Source organism: Zingiber officinale, chromosome 8A (genome assembly GCF_018446385.1).
Source record: "Zingiber officinale cultivar Zhangliang chromosome 8A, Zo_v1.1, whole genome shotgun sequence".
Taxonomy (NCBI): domain Eukaryota; kingdom Viridiplantae; phylum Streptophyta; class Magnoliopsida; order Zingiberales; family Zingiberaceae; genus Zingiber; species Zingiber officinale.
Window position 1 is genome coordinate 136,810,541 of NC_056000.1, and position 7,674 is coordinate 136,818,214.

Here is a 7,674-nt window from a genome sequence, read left to right on the forward strand (position 1 = left end):
AACACAGTTTAGAAAAAAATATTAAAATTTTAATTTTCGTACTCCCCCTAAACTTGTACCTTTCTCTCCCCCTTTGATCACAGCAAAAAATGGGATACCAATTAGAGCAAATTATTAAGTTAGAAAAAAAAAATTTCTAAGTTAAATTTAAATTTAAAAAAAAATTCTAAGCAAAAATGAATTTTTTGAATTTTACAAAAAAAATTCTAAGTTTAAACTGAATTTTCAAAAAAAAATTCTAAGGGGAAAAAAATCCTAAGCGAACTGTTTGACTATTCCCAAAAAAATTCTAAGTCAAATAAAGTTATTTAGAATTTCTAAAACAAAATTCTAACTACAATAAAAAATTTCTAAGTTAGAATTTTCAAGAATAGTTAAAAAAAAATGTTTGTCAAACTTTCAAAGAATTATTTAATTCTTATTTTTAATGTTTTTTCAGAAAGTTAATTAAATATTTCTTTCAATATTTTAGCTTCCAGGTCGTGGCGAGGCACTAGGCCTTCTTAGTTATTGGAGCAACAACCACTTCCTTAGACAAAGCTTCCATAAAGAATTTCCATGTTTAATTTTCTCTCTTAAAGCTTAAAAAAAAATATTAATTTAGCACAGATTTTGGAACCTAATAGAGGTTCCTTCCTACAGGGTTATTCAAAAATTTAGGGGGTACATAGTTTCTTGGTACTTTTCTAAGTTGGCCATGATGGTTTCTAATATACCAATTTAATTTACCATAAATTCTAATTTTTGAATTTGGAAACTTCTTTAAGCATGCATCATTTTTCAATTTTTCAATATCATTTTTTAATTTTGTATTTTCTAATTTTAAATTTTCATTTTCCTTTTCAAATTTATCTAACTCTTTAGAAAGTGCTTTTATAAATTTAAAGGGCTGAGTCGGGGTTAGATTGCGTACCTTACTTACCTGACTCAGCGATGCTCCCCATTCACTGCAGCTTTCCTCTTCTGACGTTCCTCCCCCTTCGTCGATGCTCATCTCTGAGCTGGACGTTTCTTCTAGCTGATGGTTGGCCATCAGTGCTAGTCCCGAGAATTCTTCGACTTCTGATTCGGAGGATGACGAATCATCCCACGTGGCCTTTAGATTGTGTTTGGTTCGAGCTGGCTTCTTGCTCCTTTCCTTATCCTTCTGTTTGCTCTTCAATTTTGGGCAGTCCTCCTTGATGTGCCCTTCTTCGTTGCAGTTGTAGCAACGAATCATCCTTTTCTTTCGATGATGCTTCTGCGATCTAAATTTGTTAGATTTAAAAAACATATTAAAACGTCTTACCATTAATGCAGGTTCGTTTTCGTCGATTGTCGCTTCAGAGTCAGGATCGTCCTTTTCGGCTCGTAGGGCAATGTTGAGGTTCGACTTCTCTACTAGATTTTCTGCAAGTCGAGATTCATGAAGTTCGAAGGTTGAAAACAATTGTTCCAATGTACTTACCTCGAGATCCTTAGAGATGTAGTAAGCATCTACTAAGGAGGCCCACTCGGGAGTTCTCGGGAAGGCGTTGAGCGCGTATCGAATTGAGTCCCGGTTCGTTACTTCTTCTCCAAGGTTGGTGAGTTGAGTGATCAGCTCTTTGATCCTCGCTTGGAGTTGCGCTACCTTCTCGCCTTGGTTCATCCGGAGGTTCGTCAACTGGGTCCGGAGGATGTCGCGTCGCGCCATCTTTGCTTCGGAGGTACCTTCGTGAAGCTCCAGGAATTTCTCCCAGAGATCTTTCGCGGAGGCATAGCTTCCGATTCGACTTACCTCTTGTGATGGCAACACACTGAGCAGGTGGAACTCTGCCTTTCTGTTGGCGACGAAATCAGTTTGCTCCTTCTTGCTCCATGTGTTTTCTTCTTTGTCTTTCGGCGTTGCAAAACCATATTTCATTGTAATAAGAATATCAAAATCCGTTTTAAAAAATACCTCCATTTTGCGCTTCCATGTGGCGAAGTCTCCGTCGAACTTCGGGGGATAGATGTTCGCTCCGGCCATCGTCTTGATCTTCGTGCTTCAGTCGGCGATTAATCCTTCTGAGGCGGTCAGGCTCTAATACCAATTGTAAGTGCAGCGGAGGCCGACAAGAGGGGGGGGGTGAATTGCTGAAATCAAAAATAAACTATACCCTCCTCGGATTCCAACTCAGAAATAAAATCAGCAGTAAAAATAACTAGCAACTATATAAAATTAAAGACAGAAATAAAACGGGAGACCGAGGTTTAACCTGGTTACAACCAAGGAGGTTGTTAATTCAGGACAATCGAAGATCGCACTAGCAGAGTCTCCTTCACTGTAGGCGGAGAAGCCTTTTTACACACTTAATGAACTCACAAGTTGCTAGGAATTGAAAGCTTGAATCAATGAATGAATTCCTAGGTCCAGGGGTCCTTTTATAGCCCCTGGAAAGTCTATCCCGAAGCTCCAAGGCGCCTCCAACAATGGTCCAAGGTGCCTCCAAGCAAGTGTTCGGATAGAACTCTATCCGAAGCCGAACGGTCGATTTGACCAGGCTCAAGGCGCCTTAAGCAAGCCTTGAAGGCGCCTTCAAGTTGAAGGCGCCTTTACGCATGATGAAGGCGCCTTTACGCATGATGAAGGCGCCTTGAGCTGCCTTTTCAGCTCCTTTGCTTCTTTGCTTCGTCTTCCGACGTCTTCCGTAGTTCCGGTCTTTTGGGTGATTCCGGCCAACCGAAATAGTGCTCACCCGAACCCAATTTTCGGCCTTCCTCGAGCAGGCTTCCGTCCGGCTTCTCGTCCCTCGAACGTTGCGCACGTTCTTCTCGCTCCACCGGAGTACTCTTCCGCAGCTCTCTTGTCCTTCGGACGCACCGAGCCCGTCGGCTCCCTTCCCGTGTCGTCCTTCTCGCTAGCTGCGTCTTCCGCTCGACTTCCTGTGCTCCTAAGCTCCTGCACACTCAGACATAGGGATCAGACAAAACGCAGGACCTAACCAACTTGGTTGATCACATCAAAACACCTACGGGGTCCGACAGATCCTTCGTTCAGTATGAGGGCCCGTCATTGACGCGCTGGGTCATGTAGTAAAGTACCATCGATAGCTACTTCTTGTTATTGTTGTTGCGCTAATTTTTATGCTCGGGCGGCAATGAGTAACATGAAATCTTCCTACGTCAGGGTAACAGTGGTAAGTCATTCAACTTCTTCCATCTCCTTGTTTCAGATTCAGACAAAGTTCCTATAAATGACACCAAATTTGATCTTGTCTGAAAGCAAAGTAGATGGCTGGCTGGGAAAGTGGCTTTGATGTTGACTGCAAGAAGACTTCAAGCTGGTAAAGAGGATGAAACCGGGCACTTCTTTTCTGCGCACACTATTGAGATCAAACAGAATGATAGGGTGAGAACTAGGGAGGCGGTCTTTAACATAGAAATTCCGACGTTCAAGTTAGTAAGGTAGCTAAGAAAAAAGTGGAGAAGATGAATAGTAGATACGAATGCCAATAAAAAATGTGAGAGTACCTCGTCAATGGAGAAGACCCCTTTTTTATACCACCTCTCATAACCTTCACAATAATGAGGTGGCATGGAATATTTGTTGTCAGAAGATGGCGGGTAATGGAAGGTATACAGTCTGGAAGTGGTATAAACATCTTCTGAGGAATCTTCCATTATATATATGAAGAGTCTTTTGTAACTTCCATAAAAATGATGAAAGTTATATGGTCACTCTCATAAGAAGGTTCCATTGTAGGTATGTGTCAGAATATCTAAATATTCCTTGATGAATAGCTATTATTCTCTGACAGATTATTACGATTCTCTAACACCGTTGTCTCCTGGAGACAATTCGACTGACACTTTACCCGACGGGTTGTATGAAGGGAGACTGGCATATAAGAAGTGGGAAATCAAGCCCCAGAGGTTTGACCGGCTAGTAGACTAATCAGTTACATGCTAAGAATTATATTGTAGGGCTGACCAGCTATATACTAGGCACCTCAGCTCTGCAAGTTAGACCAGATCTTATCTTGGCCTACTGTATACTAGGAGACTGCCTTTGCTGTGTGCTAAGAGAATACTTTTGAAGGATAGGAAGCTAATGTTGGTGCGGTTAGCACTAACGGTCTAACTCAGGTTTTGATGAATGACAAATCAGGTTAAGTTAGGTTCGTCATTATCTAACACTCTGATCGAGTGTGCAGGATAAGTCCAGCTAGGTCGACGGGCTGACCGGATAGCTGGCGAGAAGTCCAAGCGGGTCGACGGGCTGACCGGACGCTTGGCGAGAAGTCTAGCTAGGTCGACGGGCTGACCGGATAGCTAGCGAGAAGTCTAACTAGGTCGACGGGCTGACCGGATAGCTGGCAAGAAGTCCAGACGGGTCGAAGGGCTGACCGGACGTCTGGCAGGTAAGTGAGGTAAGTCACTGGAGGGGAGTGACTGTGAGGACGCGTTCCCGGGAAGGGAACATTAGGCGTCGATCCGGTTTAGATCCATTTCGGATGTCTAAGTCGAGATCGTGACTAGATTCCGGTCTCGGAAAGACGGAATCTAAGTCATACTAACTTATGCTAATTCATACTATTATAAATGTGCTAATAATCTGTTTTGCAGGATATATATTGCCACGGACTAACTTTGTTTTGCAGGAAAAAGGAGATTTCTGGAACAAGGTGGTCCGGACACCCGGAAGGCAAATTATATCCAGCCGAGTCGTCGCCACGTGGAGCATCACGGTTTGTGCAGCTACGTCGCATTCCAGGCGCCCGGAAGGGATCCAGGCGCTCGGAACAGCATATAAAAGAAGCCCCAGGCAGGAGCTTCATCAACAATTCATCTGAGAACTCTTCTACTGCTGGTCTTGCTGCTCGACGTTCAGTGCGACGCCAACAACGCTCCGACAAAGTGCTCCTTCAGTTTTTATTTAATTTCCTTGTCGGTATTGCTTTATTTTCACTAGCATTTCCTGTATTCATTCTGTAATCATATTTCGATTTGTTAGTGATTGCCCAACGAAAGTGGTCAAAGACCACGGGCCTTCGAGTAGGAGTCGTCACAGGCTCCGAATGAAGTAAAAAACATTTGTGTCTATTTTACTTTTCCGCTGCGTTTATACTCTATGTTTTCGAATCGATATTCACCCCCCTCTATCGAATCTAACGGTCCTACAAGTGGTATCAGAGCAGGTACCGCTCTGATTTGGTGCAACCACCAATCAGACTGGGGGTGAAATTCTTTCTTTTTCCGGTCTTCAGTTTTACACTCAAAACTCCAAACTGGTTTATAATTTTCTATAATTTTTTTTTTTGCTAAATTGGTGCAACACCAATCTAGATTTTTTTTCTCGTCTCGCACTACTAATCCAAGACCAAGTCTTGGGTTTTTTTTGGTTATTTATCTGTGTACAGGATGTCCCAACAAGAAGGCTTCAGCACAGTACGACCTCCACTTTTCAACGGGGACGATTTTCCGTACTGGAAGAAGCGCATGGAGGTCTACCTCAAAACAGACTTCGACCAGTGGATGAGCGTTACGAGGCCCTACAAAATTCCAGCAGACACTTCCGGGAATATACTGGATCCTGAAGACTGGACAGCTGATTTGAAGAAGAAAGCATCAATAGAAAATAAAGCAATCAACACTCTACAGTGCGGATTAACAAGAGAAGAACTAAACAGAGCCGGTCCACACAAAAACGCTAAAGAGCTGTGGGACAAATTGATCGAGCTGCACGAGGGAACGAGCGACGCCAAGGTAACCAAACGAGACTTGCTCTTGAATAAAATTTTTAATATAAAAATGCAGGAAGGTGAAACGGCGAATCAGCTCCACGCGAGGATCAAGGATATCCTCAACGGGCTTCATGCGATAGGCCACCAGATGGATAATAGAGACTTAATAATGTACGCATTAAACGCATTTCCACGTAATAGTTTGTGGGCATCAATAGTGGATGCCTACAAAATTTCTAAGAATCTTTCTAAATTAAAATTAGATGAGCTTTTCTGTGAATTAGAATTACACGAACAAACTAATGCTGGAGCCGAGAAAGGTGTAGCTTTATTTGCAGGTTCCTCCAAAGAAAAGAAAAGCAAGCTTGAATTTGAAGAAGACTCCGACCAAGACCAAGACGAAGAACACCTGGTGAACTTGGTAAGAAAAATGTTCACCAGAGAAAGAGCAAAAAGGATCTTCAAAAGATCAGTTCTCCTTCAGAACAAAAGAACGTGACTTGCTACGGCTGCAATAAAAAGGGACACTACAAGAACGAATGCCCAAAACTGAAGTTCGACAAACCAAAGCCAACCAGAAAGAAGGCACTCAAAGCAACGTGGGACGACTCCTCGGACGAATCAGAGGAAGAAGAGCAGAAACATCAGAGCCACCTCGCACTGATGGCCCGCGAAGACGAAACAGAAGACGAGTCGGAAGATGAAGACGGGTCTGAACCCGAAACAAGCCACGAGTCCATACTCGTTTCCGAAGGCTCGAATGAGGTATATTTTAATTTAAACAAAATTTTTTTTAGAATTATTTCCTGTTTAAATAGTAAATTAACCAAATAGAAAATGAAAACAAATCACTTCTTGAGGAAAATCAAAACCTCAAGGAACAAATCAAAAATTCAAATCCAACTCAAGATCTAACACTTGAGGAGGAGAGTTTATCACTAAAAAATAAGATCAACAGTTTAAAAGGAATGTTAGAAAAATTCACAACAAGATCAAAAAATCTTGACTTAATCCTGAACAATCAAAAAGCATGTTATAATAAAACCGGACTCGGATACAAGTCAAACTCAAATAAAACTTTTAAGTCGTTAATAACTCAATACAAATCAACTAATCAAGCGTGGGTTCCGAAAGCGTGCTTAACCACGCAAGTAGGACTTAATCAATATTATATACCTAAAGAAAAAATACATTATATAAAATCAAATAAACCAAACCAAAATCCAAAATACAAACCTAAATCAAATTCAAAATCTAAACAGTTTAAAAATCAACAAAATTATCACTAAATTAACCATGACTATAAAAAGAATCGACACAAGCCTAAAATCAAAATTTATTAAAGGCCAATAATTCAGGGGGAGGCTCCAGAATAGCTGGCACCTCTAAAACTAACTTACCCGACAGGGTAACCCAAAATTTACCAACCCGACAGGGTAATTAGGATTAGTTAAAAAGAGACCAAGTTTAACTTGAATCATGGTACTAGTGAAATTTTTGGATGATAGTACGTTAGGGAAGCTTGGGCATCGCATGTCTAGAAAGATATGGCTTCGATCTGGTGCATTTGGCCAAGTGGAACTGACCGAAGCTACCCTTAAATGAATCCTAACCAGTTAGACCAAGATTTAGTACTAAGTTCCGTGGATAAGACTATTCGGAAAACCTCGAAAGGTTGGTTACTTCTAATGATGTCCATGTGACTCACCTAGCTTAAAAGTTTATCCGAAGAATGCCTATTTGTGGAAACCAAAACTAAATCTGAATCTAACACACGTTAAACCAAAACTCTATAATTAAAAATCCAATTTCATCTCACGAAATCATAGGATTCCCTGATTGAAAATATAGATCGAGTGAGATGAATAAGGCTTCAAAATTTTAATTTTAAACTTAAAAATTAATCTCAAAATTTTAATCTTAAATTAAAAAAAAAAATTAAATTCAAAATTTTTAAACTTAAAAATTAATTTTCAAAATTCAAATT